This window comes from Piliocolobus tephrosceles, chromosome 6 (genome assembly GCF_002776525.5).
Source record: "Piliocolobus tephrosceles isolate RC106 chromosome 6, ASM277652v3, whole genome shotgun sequence".
Taxonomy (NCBI): domain Eukaryota; kingdom Metazoa; phylum Chordata; class Mammalia; order Primates; family Cercopithecidae; genus Piliocolobus; species Piliocolobus tephrosceles.
This window is the reverse complement of record NC_045439.1, coordinates 140,459,848-140,478,705: the sequence shown is the minus strand read 5'-3', so window position 1 is coordinate 140,478,705 and position 18,858 is coordinate 140,459,848. Positions and strand designations below refer to the sequence as shown.

General features: G+C 37.1%; 1 protein-coding gene across 10 annotated transcripts in view; it reads right to left on the bottom strand.

The window, feature by feature from the left end:
• IQCH (IQ motif containing H) overlaps nt 1–18,858 on the bottom strand; it is a 255,305-nt gene that overhangs the window by 203,293 nt on the left and 33,154 nt on the right. The gene's annotated exons all lie outside the window — the stretch shown is intronic.

Genomic DNA, 18,858 nt, shown 5'->3' with positions numbered 1-18,858 from the left:
CTGTGTGACCTTGGGTAAGTCACTTCACCTCTATGGAAGTCAGTTTCTTTATTTGCAAAATGCATGTTAGACTTGATGGTCTCTTGAGGAACCATGCCCGAGCTTTGGGATTCTATGATTTTAGGCTAAAAGATAATTTCGCACGTAGGGAATATGGTATTACTAATAATTTCTAGTCTTTTTGTGATTTTTAAAATTGTAATACAATGCATATCCCATAAAATTCACCCCTTTAAAGTGTACAATTCAGTGGTTTTCAGTATATTCCTACAACCATCGCCACTATCTAATTCCAGAATATGTGCATCACTCCAAAATGAGACCTCATACCCATTAGCAATTGCTCCCCATTCCCTCCTCCCACTAGTTCCAGGCAACCAGTAATCTACTTTCTGTCTCTACTGATGTATATCTATTCTGGACATTTCATAAAAATGAAGTCAAAATATGTAGGCTTGTAGGCTTTGTAACTTTTTAAAAAGGAGGTTAGAAGTACCGTGAGCAACTTAACTGTTTTCCTTTCAATTAAATGTCTTAGTTTTGAGGGTGATCTGACGCAGTTGTTAAAACGGTTGTAGGAATCAGACAGATTTGTTCATGATCCAGCTATTTCTTTGACATAAGCATTCATAAAGGGTCTGTGCCTAAGGTCAAAGTGAAGAAGAAGGCTACAAAAATATCTACAGAATGTATGCTAGATAAGCATAGATACGTCTAGGTAAGGTCTTTCTTAACAGATATTCCAAATCTTCCTTTTACTTTTTAATAGCATGTTTGTTGTTGTTGTTGTTGTTGTTTTGAGACAGAGTCTCGCTCTGTCACCCAGGCTGTAGTGCAGGGACACAATCTTGGTTCACTGCAACCTCTGCCTCCCAGGTTCAAGTGATTCTCCTGCCTCAGCCTCCTGAGTAGCTGCGATTACAGGTACGAGCTACCACACCTGGCTAATTTTTGTATTTTTAGTAGGGACAGGGTTTCACCATGTTGGTCAGGCTTGTCTCGAACTCCTGACCTCATGATCCACCTGCCTCAGCCTCCCAAAGTGCTGGGATTACAGGTGTGAGCCACCGTACCCGACCAATAGCATTTCTTAAACCAAATCTCCAAATAACTGCCCTCAACTGTCGACTTTATTTAATCTGGGCAAGGATACAGGATTCAAACAAGGCATGTCTATTTCCTTCTCCTTGAGGTACACGTGGTCACAAAAGTAATATCATACCTAATTATAAATGGCTTTTCTTCTGTGGGTAACACAGAACTACTCCAGGGTTTTTGCATGGACGCAGATTGCCTCTTCTATTGAAATTAATACCTGAACATAATATTTTCCTTCTTAAACGTTCAAAATAATTTCTATTCTACCAAGGATTGGGAAATTGCTAATATGTATTATATTGACTGGATCTGGGTTTTTGTAATTAGGGTATTTTTAAAATGTGTGTATTCTGGATACAGAATTGATGGTAATAGCTTCATCTATCACATCTAAGCTGTTAGAACTTTTAAATTATGGGATTATTTGCTCAGTGGGCCATAGCAGTTTTCTTAGTTTTATCATGCTCCATCAAGTTTGTGTGGTTATAGGTCTGGTATAGGGAGGAAATGGCCAAATACAGAATCTCTGTTAAAACTGGCCTTAAAATCCTGTAGTGTTCTGCTTATTGTTAAATTCTGTAGTACTAGACACAGTTATTTCCGAAAAGAAATCAGTATGTAAATAGAAATCCAACAGAAATGATAGATGTACTATCAATTCTTTATTGTTGGGTTCTAAAGCAACAATTTGAGGTTAAAAGATAATTTAAAAGTATTAATATTCTCATATTCACTAATTTGGTACCAATGCTTGTGTATACCAAAATAGTAATATGTAGCACACATGATTTAATTGCTCTTTTCAAAAACACTTAAAAGGCATCTATGTTTAAAGAATATTAACATAATCATACGGGCATGGTGGCTCATTCCTGTAATCCCAGCACTTTGGGAGGCCGAGGTGGGTGGATCATTTGAGGCCAGGAGTTCGAGACCAGTCTGGCCAACATGGTGAAACCCGTTTCTACCAAAAATACAAAAATTAGCCGGGCATGGTTGCGGGCGCCTGTAGTCCCAGCTACTTGAGAGGCTGAGGCATGAGAATTGCTTGAACCCAGGAGGTGGAGGTTGCAGTGAGTTGAGATCATGCTCTGCACTCTAGCCTGGGCAACAGAGTGAGGCTCAGTCTCAAAAAAAAAAAAAAAAAAAAAAAAAAAATTAACATAACAAATGTTTCACTGAAATTCACTACCAAATACATTCAAAACCTAAATTTGTCTTACAAACCATCTATCATGATATATGGGAAAATACTTACAAACATAGGCTGTGTTATAAGACCCAATAATAAGGTTTTCAAGAAAATCAATTATAGACTTCAAAAACAAAAATAAAATTAATCATTCCATTAAGCAGGAAAGTATGCTCTGGAAGATGATCATTTTTTATCAACAGTAAGATAAATATCAGAAATAATTTCAGAAAATTTTAGTAAATTGGTCAAGAAAAGATACCAATTTATGTAATCTATCTTGAGTCACTAAACAATCTAAACTTTGTATTCTCTCCTTTTGATGGTAATTACAAGCAGATATATCAAATGTGACTCTCATTTAGACTTTGGTTTGTAAGAACAAAAGTTATTATCAGAGCCAATTACTGTTTTACCTACATGGCTGCACAGAAGCAGGGAGCTCAATTTTCATCTCATCAGTGATTTTGTGGTATTTATTTTATTACTATGCCCACAAAGCTATATAAGAAGGAAATAGCTTATGCTATTAAAACTAGGGTTGGAATATAGGAGGCTAAGGTTTCTTTTAGAAGAACTTCTGAATTAAAAACACTAGGCAGCGTGTAATGCCAGCTCCCCAGACATGGGTAGACCATAAAACGACACACATCTGAGCAGTAGATCCCACACAGAGTAATCAAAATTGAAATGCTTCACAAACAAAAGTTGAGAGAGGCTATTTACTAAGTTACAGTATTATCAACAGTGTTTGCTGCAAGTAATGTCTTCTAAAGTGGATATTGCTTAATATCATATTCCCACTGGTTAAAGACAGCTGCTGTTTAGTCTCAAAAGCAGAGAAAAGAAAAATACAAAGAATTTAGTCACCTTTAACACTCATTCTTTCAATCACTGTCTCATGTAATACAAAGAACAATAGACGTCAAGTCCTGATTTGAGCTGTGTGATCTAGATTTCTCATTTGTAAAACTGGGTAGTAACACTTAGCTTCATAGGGTTGTTTGTGAAGTTCAAATGACTAATGTATAGTTAAGTATCTTATAAATTATAAAGTACTATTCTGGAGCCAATGTGAAAGAGGCTCCCACTGGCCCCAAAATAACAATTACAATCGATTGAAACACTTCAAACATATAAAAATCCATGAGTTCTTAATAATATTCTCTTCCCCTCAAAAACCTAGTTGATAAAATCGATAAATTAACCTAAAAATTGATAAATAAAAAAAGTAATTAAGCAAAAAGTAAGTAATTAAAACTGGTTTTCAGAGTCACCAAAGAGTTGCTAAAGAAAACTTCCTCACAGAGGCTAAAAAAATGCAAAGGAATGATAGAATTCTAAAAATCACTACTTTGTAATTCCTAATGAAATAATGTATTAAAGCAAATATTAATGGTTGCTAATATCATTAAGTGAAAAGTTGCAGAGAATTTTATAAAAGACAAATTCAGCTGATAATTCTTGGACTCATCGATCAGTCTTAATATTATTAAAAGACAAAAAAAGAAATTGCCTCTTGATATGCTATAAAAGAAAATACACAGGCACTGGGTATAGCACCATTGTACAATATGAAGTAGTCCTGCCAAAAAGACAGAATCTGAATACAATCAAGCTTCTAGATAAAACTACCAATTTACAAGAGATACTAGGGACAGAGGAACATGTAAAATGGCACCACGGGATTGCAATCAGATAAATCCAGACTGTGAGAAGAACCTATATGACAAATGACCTGGTTTCTTCAACAAATAATTGACATTAAAATTTTTTTATTTTTAATTTTTGTGGATACATAGTAGGTATATATATTTATGGGGTATATGAGCTATTTTGATACAAGCATATAATGAGTAATAATTACATCAGGATAAACAGCCATCACCTCAAGCATTTATCCTTTCTTTGTATTACAAACAATCCAGTTATATGCTTTTATTTTTAAATGTACAATAAATTATTGTTGAATATAACAGAGTAACCAGCCAGTGTCACCTTCTTTTGATATACTAGATCTTATTCATTCTATTTAACTATATTTTTGTGTTCACTAACTATCCCCACTTCTCCCCAAGCCCCACACTACACTCCCCAGCCTCTGGTAACCATCCTTCTACTCTCTATCTCAGTGAATTCAATTGTTTTAATTTTTAGCTCCCACAAGTAAGTGAGAACATGTGAATCCTATCCTTCTATGCCTGGCTTATTTCACTTAACATAATGATCTCCAGTTCTATCCATATTGTTGCAAATGACAGGATCTCATTCTTTTTTTTTTTTGGCTGAATATATTCCATTGTGTGTAAGTGCCATATTTTCTTTATCTATTCATCTGTTGACAGACACTTAGGTTGCTTCCAAATCTTGGCTAGTGGGAATAGTGCTACAATAAACATGGGAGTGCAGATATCTCTTTGATACACTGATTTCCTTTCTTTTGGAAATGAGATTGTTGGATCATATGGGAGCTTTATTTTTAGTTTGCTGTTGTTGCTGTTTGAGACAGATTATTGCTCTGTCACCCAGCCTGGAGTACAGTGGCACAATCTCTGCTTACTGCAACCTCTGCCTCCCGTGTTCAAGTGATTCTTGTGCCTCAGTCTCCCAAATAGCTGAGATTACAGGCATGTACCACCACACCCAGCTAATTTTTGTATTTTTCAGTAGAGATAGGGTTTCATCATGTTGGACAGGCTGGTCTTGAACTCCTGGCCTCAAATCATCCACCCACCTCGGACTCCCAAAGTGCTGGAACTACAGGAGTAAGACACCACGCCCGGCCTATTTTTAGTTTTTTGAGGAACTTCCAAACCGTTCTCTATAGCGGTTGTATTAATTTCAGACATTCCTACCAACAGTGTAGGAGGTTTCTGTTTTCTCCACTACTTGCCAGCATTTGTTATTGCCTGTCCTTAGATAAAAGTCATGTTAGTGGGGAAGATGATATCTCACTGTAGTTTTGATTTGCCTTTCTCTGATGATCAGTGATGCTAAGCCACCTGTTTGTCTTTTGTATGTCTTATTTTGAGATATGTCAATTCAGATCTTTTTTTTTTTTTTTGACCAAGCCTCGCTCTGTTGCCCAGGCTAGGAGTGCAAGTGGCATGATCCCAGCTCACTGCAACCTCCACCTCCCAGGTTCAAGCAGTTCTCCTGCCGCAGCCTCCCAAGTAGCTGGGATTAAAGGCTACGACACCACGCCTGGCTAATTTTTGTATTTTTAGTAGAGATGGGGTTTCACCATATTAGCCAGGCTGATCTGGAACTCCTGACCTCAGATGATCCGCCTGCCTTGGCTTCCCAAAGTGCTAGGATTACAGGTATGAGCCACCATGCCCAGCCTCTTTTGCCCATTTTAAAATCAGATTATTAGATTTTTTTTTTCCTAGAGTTGCTTGAGCTCCTGATATATTCTGGTTACTCATGCCTTGTCAGGTTGGTAGTTTGCAAATATTTTCTCCCATTTTGTGGGTTGTCTCTTTGTTGATGGTTTCTTTTTGCTGTGCAGAAGCTTTTTAACTTGATGTGATCCCATTTGTCCATTTTTGCTTTGTTTGCCTGTGCTTGTAGGGTATTACTCAAGAAATCTTTAAATGACATGTTTTAAACGAGGGAAACTGTTTAGATAAAATGAAATACAATTATAATGTGTGGACCTTGTTTGCATCCTGATTCATGCAAACAACAGTAGAATGACAATTTAAAGACAATTGGGGAAAATTGCACATGGACTGGGAATTATACATTATTCGTGAATTGTTGTTATATTTTTGGCATAATGGAGGGAAAGATGGACAAGGATGTTTGCAAGAGAGAGACTATGGTGCTGAACCATTGAATCAGTTAGAAGAGATTTAGATTATATACCAGAAAACGCTAATGGGGTCTATTCTCACTAGTTACAGGTGATAATGGTTATTTTTAAAAATCTTTACCAAATAACATATGATAAAGTGAAATGATATGATGTCTGGGATTTGCTTTCAAAGACTTTGCCAAAAGTAGTAGAGGGAATAGATGAAATTAGAATGGAAAAATTATGTTAACTGTAAAAGCTGAGAGATGGTTATATGGATTTTTGTCTCTATTCAAAAATACATTTTCTTAATAAAGTGTCAACTAAAATTAAGGTGTAATTAAAATGTAATGATTCATTATTTTATTATTAATTCAGCTCTAACACTCTATGCTGTATTACCTCCCCTCTTACCTTCCTGTTAAGGCTAGAAGGATCAACAAAGTAGAAGCCCTCCACAATCATAGCATCACTTAACTCCATGCTGCTTCTAAATAGCCCAGCTGCTGCCTAACTGCCTCAGGTTCACAAAACCTAAAGGCTTACCTATTTCTATTGAGATGTTGCCTTCCCGTTTTCTCATTCCTACAGGAGTTGAACTGGAGAATAAAAGAAGGGTTGGGGGGAGAGCTAACATTTATTCAGGTCCCATTTTGTGGCATGCACCAGAACAGGTGGGTGTGGTCATATTCAACTGATTTTAGTCCTAAAAATAACAAGGGGAAGTATATGATATTGTCACTACTTTGCCAATGAGGATAATTGGTTAAGTGACTTCTCAAGGTCACACAATCCGGAAGTGAGGAGACAGGATATGATTTACGTCTCTGAATCCAAAGGCTTATTTCATCACAACATATTGTCACATTATAAAGAAGTGTTAGGTGATGCACTCTTGATTCAACTTCCTATCATCCTATCAGATCCTTTACCCACTCTAATCCCCACAGGCACTGCTTGGTCCATGCTTCACTGATTATTACATAGACCTCCTTAATAGTCCCTTAGATGGGTCTCTTTACCTCCAACCCATCTTCTGCATGATGGCCTGCCCTTAATCACTGAATCGAATATGTCTCTCACCTTTAAAATCCTCCACCAGTTTCCCTTAGGGTGGCGTAGTCTGAACCATTCCTACTTTCCAGCCTCCACTCCTGCCATTCCTTCCTGACAGCTCTGTGCACTTTTCATGCTGAATGACCAACGCCCACATACAACACGCTCTCTCCCCCTCTGCAAGTGAGCATGCTGTTCCTTCTTCTGGGAATGTCTTCCTCTTCCCTCTTCAGTGTCTTCTGGTCACACTTTTATTCAAACTTGAATTTCAGTCAGGCCCAAATTACTCTGGGAGGTGTCCTCCAACCTCTCTCTCTCCTTCTTTAATTCCAACAAAATTCATTCATTCATTCATTCAAACATTTCTTGAGAGCCTAGTAGGTGTTAGAAACAGGAAAGATGAAGGCCCTGACCATGTGGATCTTACATTCTTGAAGGTATGTGAGGAATCAGACCATAAGCACATAAACGGATATAAAATTAATTTCAGATTGCCCTAAATGCTCTAAATAAGATACACTAGGATAATGAGATAGAGAATAAGAGAAAACTACCTTAGATATTATGGTCAAGAATAGCCTCTATGAGGAGACAACAATTAGACTTAAGACCAGAGTGATGAAACTGAGCTAGTTATGCAAAGATCTCTAAATGAATGAGGAGTGAGAAACTGATGATTCGTGAGAGGAAATAACTGTAGAAACTAAGGCCTTAATAAGAGGCTGGCCTTAATAGGAGAGGGACACTTCCATTACGATTAGAGAGAAGGCACAGAAAGTACATCTCAACCTAGAAAGGCTGATGTATTTGGTTAGGATTCATTTGTCTATATGTGACCAGAAACTGGAAGAATATTGTTTAAATAGGACAGAATTCAGTCCTCTCATGTACCTGAAGTCCAGAGGTAGGTTGTTCAGGGTTGATTTGGAAGTCATAAAATTGTTAGGAATCAGACCCCTTCTAGCTCAGTACTCTTTTATCCCAATATGCGGACCTACTCTTCCTGTCTAAGATGGCTGCTAGATAGGGTTCCAGCATCATAGTTTCATCCCACGTAGCAAAAGAGAGGAGGGAGAAGAAAAGGATCAAAGGGCACAAGCCAGTTCTATCTTTTTAGAACATTTCCTGAAAGCTACCCATAATACTCCCCCTTACATTTCATTAGCCAGTACCTGGCCATATAGCTATAATCAACTGAAAAGGAAGCTGGAAAATATGGTCTTTACATGGGACAGCCATATTTCTAGCTAAAAAGATCAAGGGCGTTATTACAAAGAAAGAGGGAGAGGAATACTGGGGATACTAGCAGACTCTGACACAAAAAATGAGGTGGGTGAGTATGAAGGGAGATCATCAGCTGAAAGTAAGGGGAGACAAGGGTGCTGGAGGTATGAAGAGAGAGGAGAAAGTTTAAAATAGCCGTCTCAAGGGATGAGAAAGTGATTTTGCTACAGAAAAGTGATAGCACATATAGGCTGAGTTTAGTGCCCACCAGAAATTTGGGGGCATAAAATTAAAGTCAGACCACTAAGCACCATTGTGAGATGTACTACAGCTATATTTAGCTTCTCAGATGCAAACACAGAGCAGTTCGTTAGGTTTAACCAGACCTGTGTTTTGTCTCCCAGGCATGATGGAGGGAAAGATGGACAAGGACGTCTGCAAGAGAGAGACCATGGTGCTGAACCAATGAATCAGTCAGAAGAGATCTGACATTATAAAACAAAAAGCCCTTCTGGGGTCTATTCTCACATGGCAGAGGTAGTCAATTGCTAGCATTAGTTCAGCTGCTCAGAGAAGCCATTGGGGGCCCAGTTCCTTTCTCTCTTTCTGCTCTACAATCATCAAGGTGTTGCCTGTTGTCCATGCTTGTCATCCCATGGTTGCAAGATGATTGCTGCAGCTCCACATGTCATATCTGTGTTTAAGGAAGGAAGAAAGGAGAAAGGGAAATAGGGGCAAAGGAACATGCCAGCTGTGACTATCCCTGTTATTAGAAAAGCAAAATATTCCCTGGAACCAACCCCCAGTAGACTGCTGCTCGGTACTAACTGGACAGAACTGGGACACGTGGAAATATTTTGCTTTAAGGCAGGCTCAGAAATGAGGAATCTTATTCCTTATGACATAATGCCACCCTAAGTAAAATTAGTTCTGTTAGTAATATAGGTGAGGAAATAGATAATTCGGCAGAGAACTAACAATTTCTGCCAAAACCATGGCATCTAATCTAGCTGAGAAGGAAAAGACAATAAGACAAAAGTGATATATAGTGAAATAATGAGAGGTCAATGGGTTGAAGGTCCTCATAGTGTTGAAGAATTGTTGGAAGAACATACTATATGTGAGCTGGCAGTCTAGGATGCAGAGGTCATACTGCTGTGCTTGAAAAAGATTTTCAACATGATGCACTTAATGGTTACATCAAAGCCCAGGCATTAGGCATACCCTCTGGCTCTACAAGAGCATGTTTTCCAAAACTCTATTATAGCATTCGCTACTCTGTCTGCAGGGGACCTTTCAAATTGCAAGTCATATTCTCTAGTGTAAGCCTCCAATAAATTTCGCTCTTACGCGGTAATATCCAAAGTCTCACAACGGTCTAAAAGACCTGGCCCCTCCTACTTTTCCCACTTCACTCTCCCTTGCACCCTCCTCTTCTCTGCTACTCACACTCATAAGTGTGAGTAGCAAAGACAGAAGAAAGCAAAGCAAAGAAAAAAGGGTCTTTCTTCTCTCTAGATGCATGTCCTCCAAGGAGGCACATGACTTGCTCCTTCAGAGCCATCAAATATGTGCTCACATGTCACCTTACAAGTTAGACCATCCCAGTGCTCCCTATGTTCCTTTCCCAGCTTTTCTCTCACCAACTAACGTGCTATTCACTCTGGCCCTCCATATCCATGGGTTCTGCATCCATGGATTCAATCAACAGTGAATTCAAAATATTTTTTAGAACATATATCTGTACCAAACATACACAGACTCTTTTTCTTGTCATTATTTTCTAAACAATAGAGTATAAAAACTATTTACATAGCATTTACATGGTATTAAGTATTATAAATAATCTAGAGATTATTTAAAGTGTACAGGAGGATGTGTATAGACTATATGCAAATATTACACTATTTTATATCAGGGTATTGAGCATACACAGATTTTAGTATTCAAGGGAGATCATGGAACCAATCCCCCATGAGTAGTGAGGGACAACTGGATGTTTACTTTTCAAATTGTTTTTTGTTTTCCTAATGACTACTCAACCCCAATTAGCATGTAAGCTCCATGAGAGCAGAGAAATTTGGCTGATGCCTAAAATAGGGCCCAACATGTATTAGGTACATAGTAGAGGTTGATTAGTACTTATCAACAAATAAGAACAATAACTAACACTTATACAGCACTCACTGTACAACAGATACTACTGTTAAACTGATTTTGCAGATGAGGAATTGAGGCACGGAGAGGTTAAGTGACTTGCCCAAGTATAGCTAGTAAGTGATAGAGCCAGGATGTTAACCCATAGTTCTAACCACTATGCTGCCATCTACTAAGAGCCTACTCCAGGCTAGGCACTGTTTAGACACTGGTTACAGCAATGAACTAAACAGAGTCCCTCTGCTTTAGAAATAAAATAATCAGATGCAATGGATAACAGATTCAGGATTGGATAAGAGAGGAGTAAAAGTCATTTGGGAAATAACTCGGGCAATCTAAATATGAACTGGAAATTTATTATATTCAAGAATTATTGTTGATTTTATTAGGTGAGATAAAGATACTGTGAGTGAAAGAGAAACAGTTCATTTTTGAAGATTCATGTTAAAAGCATTAAGGGGTGAAATGTCATTAGGTTTTTATTTTATTTTAAAACACTTCAATAAAAATAGATGAAGCAAAAATGGTAAAGGTTAACAACTGCTCAATCTAAGTGATGGAGAAGTGGTTATTTATGTTATTTTTTTGTATTGTTTTAGTCTGTTTGGGCTGCTATAAGGAAGCCTGGGAGCTGGCTTACCGTAATCCCAGCATTTTTGGAGGCCAAGGCAGGAGGATCACTTGAGCACAGAAGTTTGAGACCAACCTGGGCAACATAGCAAAACCTTGCTACTACTAAAAATTTTTAAATTAGCCAGGTGTGGTGGCATGCACCTCTAGTCCCAGTCTCAGCTACTTGGGAGGCTGAGGCAGGAGGACTGCTTGAGCCCAGGAGGTGGCGGCTGCATGATAAGCCATGATTGTATACTGCATTCTAGCTGGGGCAATAGTGCAATACCCTGTCTCAAAAAAAAGAGTCTGGATGGTTTATAAACAACAACATTTATTTCTTACAGTTCTGGAGGCTGAGAAATTCAAGATCAAGACACTGGTAGATTCAGTGTTTGGTGAGGGTCTGCTTCCTGGTTCATAGATAGCCATCTTTTCACTGTGTCTGCATATGGAAGAGGGGTCAAGGAAGCTCCCTAGGGCCTCTTTTATAAGAGCACTAATCACCCTCATGAGGGCTTCACTTTCATGAGCTAAGCACTTCTCAAAGTCCATACCTCAAAATGCCATCACACTGTGCATTAGGATTTATTTAATAACATGAATTTTGGGGACATACACACACATTCAGTCTATAGAAGGTATATTTGAATATTTTCATATAAAAAGGGTTTTTAGAAGCCATGGAAAAGGAAACAAATACTTTCAAAAAGTTGCTGCTCTTATGAAGCTTACATTCTAATGAGAGGGCAGAACTCACAGTGGATCCTTGTAGACATTCTCTTCTCTCCAATCTATTCTATACAATCCAACTTGCCATCTCATCAGCAAAATTTTTACCCTGATAGAGGTATAACTTACAGCGAAAATTTGTGAAGGAACCTTTGCCTGCTCTGACATTTTCAGTTTTTGATCTTTTACCGTATTATGCCTCATAATGTCAAAAATCCTCAAAACTTTAGTTTGGGTGAAATTTTGAAAATCGCCTTTCTTAATGAGATCAAAATTCACAAAATTAAAGATTCTTCCCAGGTTAGACACGAATGTATATTGCTATATCATACTAGAGCACAATATTTTTTTAATGTTTGATTGTTAAGGCATCCATTTTAAGGAACTTGGGGTGAGCTGGTGTTTATCCTGGGTAGAATCAGATGACTGTTAAAGTCCTTTCAAAATGTGAGATTCCAGGAGATTCTAGTATTAGGTTAATAATAATACCCCAAACTGAGTACTTTCCCATGTGCCAGGTATTGTGCTATTTGGGAAACTATGCATTTATTCCAATTTTTGGAACCTGTCTTTTAGACTGCCTACATCACATTCTTTGGAATGGCTTTACCCTTTTGCTTTTGCCCAGAATTATTCTGAGTTTCATCGGTAAACAAGGTAGGTAATCAAGCTGAACAATAGGTATTGTCTAGAATGAGACAGTTACAACACAGTGATAGCATGTCCCTTCCCTAGTGGTTGGTCTTTCATGAATAATGATTGTGTGTCTGTCTTCTGCAGTGTTTTCCAGAGTGGATTCTATGAACATTGCGAGAGAGATAGCTCTTTTTGTGCAGAAAATCCTATGGATTATAGAAAGTTTAGTGTCCCTGGCCCACTAAAGGCCAGCAGTGCTCCAAAAACATTGTAACAACCCCAGAAGTCTCTGCATTTCCCAAGGCTCCCAAGGAAGACCACTATATTACATTCCATGTGGAAAGGGATCATGCTGTATTGTATATCTTTGCATTCCAGAGTTGGGCACAGTGAATTGCACAAATTTGACACTCAAAGTTTGTTGAATAATCTGAATTGTCTCACAAACTGCCTTCACAATTTAATTGCCTTCAAAATTACAAAATAAAATCTCCAAGAATGCTTTCAACACAGAAATTATTAGGCTAAGGGTAAAGCCTTGTATGATACGTGATGTATTTCTTCTATTCAAAAAAATGTGTTTTCAAGTTTTAACATTTCTGAAATCAGCCTTTCTTACATGTGATGTCAAAAGAATCTTGCCAGTCACTACCTACAGGAGTAAGCTGTGATACAACTGTGCAACTCAGACTAGCCATGAATAAGCATATGTTCATACCATCATCACCACAATAGAATTTTGTGCCCTAGAAGTACCACAGGTGCTTAAAATTTAAGTTGCACTAGTATTTCTGATTTTTGCTTAAAACACCTTGTAAAAGATTACATTTTGATGCAGCATTAAAATAAAAAATTATTATAGATGCAGAAATTATGTCATAAACCAGCATAGCAAATCTCATGGAATAGACTCTAGGATTTTCAAAGCTATGGAGAACTGGTGTCACCAGTTTATATAATCATTCAGGTACTGAACAGCTCTGACAGAAGCTTTTCCACTGATTTTCAGGAGAAGGTGTTTAACTTTCAGGGCTGGGAATTAAGTTAAGGAAAATATGAAATTATGAGTTGGACCAAATAAGACAATGAAAAGAAACCCTATTATATTTCATTATGCCCCAGAATTATATTACCAGTCAAAAGAAGACAAAAGATTCAACTTCACAAGTCAGAGTTGTTAAAAAAAAACAGTCTGTCATCATGATGCTGCATGTGATGTCAAATGGCCAAAAGTGATTTGGAAGAATCTTTAGACTGTGAATAAAAAGGCTTAGACTCAAACTTTGTTACATGAAAGTTTGTGTAATATACATTATTGTTTGGTTTTTAAAATTATGCTTTTAAACCTGAAAATCTCTTATTGATTTGTGATACGGAGATTTCAACTACATTACTTACTCATCATTTTCATTTGATGTTCTCTTTGAGAGATCCCATCTTCTCTGACTTGTACCACCCCTAAATGTTGATAAGAGCAAATCTATAGCTTATTCTCAGATATTTCTTCTGACCTCCATGCTACAGGTAGGTACATTCAGCTGCCTGTTAGGCATTTCCTTTTTGGAAGGGTCCACAAGTATCTCAGATTCAACACTGTATGAAACTGAATTAATCTTATTTGCCTACTCCAATCATCATCTCAACATATCTGCTCCTTTTCCTATGTCTCCCATCTCAATGAATGGTATAACTACCACCCAGTCTCCAAGCTGGATACTTGTGGGTTATCACCGACTCTCTCATTCTCTTTTTAATCCCCCAATCATCAAGTCATGTTAGTTCTACCGCTAATCATGGTCTTTTTTTCTTTATGCCCATGATCACTGCAATAATTCAGACCTTCATCATCTCTCACCTGGATTGCCACAAATTGGATGATGAAGTTCCCAGAGTCTACCTCCTACTTCCATGTCTTTTTCCATACTGCTGACAAAACGATCTTTTCAAATCACTATTATGATCATGTCATTCTCTAATTCCCTATTTAAAAATTATAAATAGTTCTCTTTGTCACTGATGTAAATTTAAACTCTTTCACATGATATAATCTTAGCAAGCTGCATCATTATCTAGCTCTCCCTTATCTCTTCTTCAACCTCATCTCTTGATTGTCCTCAAACAATACTGTCTACATTTTAACCACAAGGAACTCATTGGGTTCCCCCCAAATAAGTCATACTCTTTTTTATGGCCATGTATTTGCATATTTCCTCCACTGTGAGTACCCTTCCTCTCCGATCCTAGCTGGCTGAGACTCAGCCCAGGCATCATTGCCTTTGTAAAGCCTCTCCCATCCCTGACCAAGTTTGCATAAGCCCACCCTTTCTCTTTGATTCTGTAGACCACAGTGCTTCTCTCTGTCTCAGATGATGTTTATTTGTCTATCTCCCTCAAAATATTCTCAAAGACAAGTCCTCCAGTGCTTAGAAGAGTGCCTAACTTAGTTATCAATAAGAACTTTGAATATAAATGGACTAAACTCTCCAATCAAAAGACATAGAGTGGCTGAATGGATACAAAAACAAGACCCAATGATATGTTGCCTACAAGAAATGCATTTTACCTATAAAGACACACATAGACTAAAAATAAAAGAATGGAAAAAGATATTCCATGCAAATGGAAACCAAAAAAGAGCAGGAGTAGCTACACCAGACAAAATAGATTTCAAGACAAAAACTATAAGAAGAGACAAATGTCACTATATAATGATAAATGGGTCAATTCAGTAAAAAGATGTAACAACTGGAAATATATATATATGCACCCAAAACTGGATCATCAAAATACATAAAGCAAATGTTATTAGAACTAAAAAGAAAAACAGACCCAAATACAGTAAGAGCTGGAGACTTCAATACCCTACTTTCGGCATCAAACAGATCTTCCAGACAGAAAAATCAACAAAGGAACATCAGATTTGATCTGCACTACAGATCAAATGGACCTAATAGATATTTACAGAATATTTCATCCAATGGCTGCAGAAGGCTCTATGTGCAGATCAGCACATGGATCATTCTCAAGGATAGCCCAAATGTTAGGTCACAAAAGAGGTCTTAAAACATTCAAAATAAACTGAAATAACATCAAGCTTTTTCTCTGACCACAGTGGAATAAAACTAGAGATCAATAACAAAAACAATTTTGGAAACTATGTAAATACATGGAAAGTAAACAATATGCTCCTGAATGACTAGTGGGTCAATGAAGAAATTAAGAAAACTGAAAAATTTCTTGAAACACAAGATAATGGAAACACAACAACATACCAAAACCTGTGGGATACAGTGAAGGCAATGCTAAGAGGGAAGTTTATAGCTAGCTATAAGCAACTACATCCAGAAAAAGGAAAACTTCAAATAAATAAACTAACAATGCATCTTAAAGAACTAGAAAATCAAGAGAAAACCAAACCCAAAATTAGCAGAAGAAAAGAAATAATAAAGATCAGAGCAGAAATAAATGAAATAAAGTACAAAAGATCAATGAAACAAAAAATTGTTTTGAAAAGATAAATTGACAAACCTTTAACCAGACTAAGAAAAAAAAGAAGACCCAAATAAATAAAATCAGAGATGAAAAAGGAGCTAATACAATCAATACTGCAGAAATTTGAAAGATCATTAATGGCTACTATGAGGAATTATTTGCCAATAAATCGGAAAATTCAAAAGAAATGTATAAATTCCTAGACACATACATCCTACTATGTCTGAACCATGAAGAAATCCAAAATCTAAACAAACCAATAACAAGTAGTGAGACTGAACCCATAATAAAACATCTTCCAGCAAAGAAAAGCCCAGCACCTGATGACCTCACTGTTGAATTCTACCACATACTTAAAAAAGAACTAACACCAATTCTACTCAAACCATTCCAATAAACAGAAGAGGAAATACTTCCAAATTCATTCTACAAGGCTGGTATTACCCTGATACCAAAGCCAGACCAAACACATTAAAAAGAGAAAAAACTATGGGCCAATATCCCTGATGAATATTGATACAAAAATCTCAAAAAAAAAAAAAAAAAAAAAAACTAGCAAATTGAATTCAACAACACATTAAGAAGATAATTCATCATGACCAGTGGGATTTACCCCAGAAATAGAAGGAGGGTTCAACATATGCAAATCAATCAATGTGATACCTCATATCAACAGAATAGAGGACAAAACCATATGATCATTTCAACTGATGCTGAAAAAGTATCTGATAAAATTCAACATCCCTTCACAAGAAAAACCTTCAGGAAAGTGGTGATAGAAGGAACATATTTCAACATAATAAAAGTCATATATAGGCCGGGCATAGTGACTCACACCTGTAATCCCAGCACTTTGGGAGACCAAGGTGGGCGGATCATTTGAGATCAGGAGTTTGAGACCAGCCTGACCAACACGGTGAAACCCCATTTCTACTAAAAATACAAAAACAATTAGCTGGGTATGGTGGCCTGCATCTGTAATCCCAGCTACTTGGGAGGCTGAGGCAGGAGAATCACTTGAACCTGGGAAGCAGAGGTGACAGTGAGCCCAAATCGCACCACCGCACTCCAGCCTGGGTGACAGAACAAGACTCCATCTCAATAAATAAATAAACAACTAACTAAATAAATAGAAGCCATATATGATAGACCCACAGCTAGTATCATACTGAATGGGGAAAAACTGAAAGCCTTTCTCCGAAGTTTGGGAACATGACAAGGATGCCCACTTTCACCACTGTTATTCAACATAGAATGTAATGTGAAGTCTTGGCTAGAGCAATCAGAAAAGAGAAAGAAATAAAAGGCATCCAAATTGGAAAGGAAGAAGTCAAATTATCCTTGTTTGCAGGTGATATGATCTTATATTCAGAAAAACCTAAAGACTCCACCAAAAAACTACTAGAACTAATAAACATGTTCAGTAAAGTTGCAGGATTCAAAATAAGCATGCAATCATCACTAGCATTTCTATAAGCCAACAGTATACAATGTGAAAAAGAAATCAAGACAGTAATCCCATTTACAATAGCTACAAATAAAATTAAATATCCAGGAATTAACAAAGGATGTGAAAAATCTCTACAATGAATACTACAAAACATTAATGGAAGAAATTGAAAAGGATATCAAAAAAAGGAAAGATATTCCATGTTCATGGATTGGAAGAATTAATGTTGTCAAAATATCCATACTACCCAAAGCAATCTACAGATTCAATGCAATCCCTATCGAAGTACTAATGACATTCTTCATAAAACTAGAAAAAACAATCCTAAAATTTATATGGAACCACAAAAGAGCCAGAAAAGCCAAAGCTATCCTGAGCAAAGAGAATAAAACTGGAAGAATTTTTTTATTCTGATTTCAAATTATACTACAAAGCTATAGTAACCAAAACAGCATGGTACTGGTATAAAAACAGACAAATAGACCAACAGAACAGAATGGAGAACCCAGAAATAAGACTGTATACCTACAACTCTGATCTTTGACAAACCTGACAAAAAAAAAAAAAAGCAATAGGGAAAGGATTCCCTATTCAATAAATGATGCTGGAATAACTGGTTAGCCATATGCAGAAGATTGAAACTGGACCCTTTCCTTACACCACACACAAACATTAACTCAAGATGGATTAAAGACTTAAATGTGAAACTCCAAACTTATAAAAACGCTGGAAGAAAACCTAGGCAATACCATTCAGGACATAGGCATGGGCACAGATTTCATGACAAAGATGAGAAAAGCAACTGCCACAAAATTTTTGTCAACAAAAATGGAAAAATGGGATCTAATTAAATTAAAGAGCTCCAGAACAGCAAAAGAAACTATCAACACAATAAACATACAACTTACAGAATGGGAGAAAATTTTTGCAAACTATGTAACCGACAAAGCATGCATCTGTAAGGAACTTAAATTTCCAAGAAAAAAAAAAAAACATTAAAAAGTGGGCAAAGGACATGAATGGACACTTTTCAGAAGACGACACACATGCGGCCAATGATCACATGAGAAAAAGGTCAATATCACTGATTATTAGAGGAATGCAAATCAAAACCACAATGAGACACCATCTCACACCAGTCAGAATGGTGATTATTTAAAAGTCAAGAAACAACAGATGCTGGCGAGATTGCAGAGAAATAGGAATGCTTTTACACTGTTGGTGGGAACGTAAATTAGTTCAACCATTGTGGAAGACAGTGTGGCAATTCCTCAAAGATCTAGAACCAGAAATACCATTTGACCCAGCAATCCCACTAGTGGGTATACGCCCAAAGGAATATAAATCATTCTATTACAAAGATACATGCACATACATGTTCACTGTAGCACTATTCACAGTAGCAAAGACACG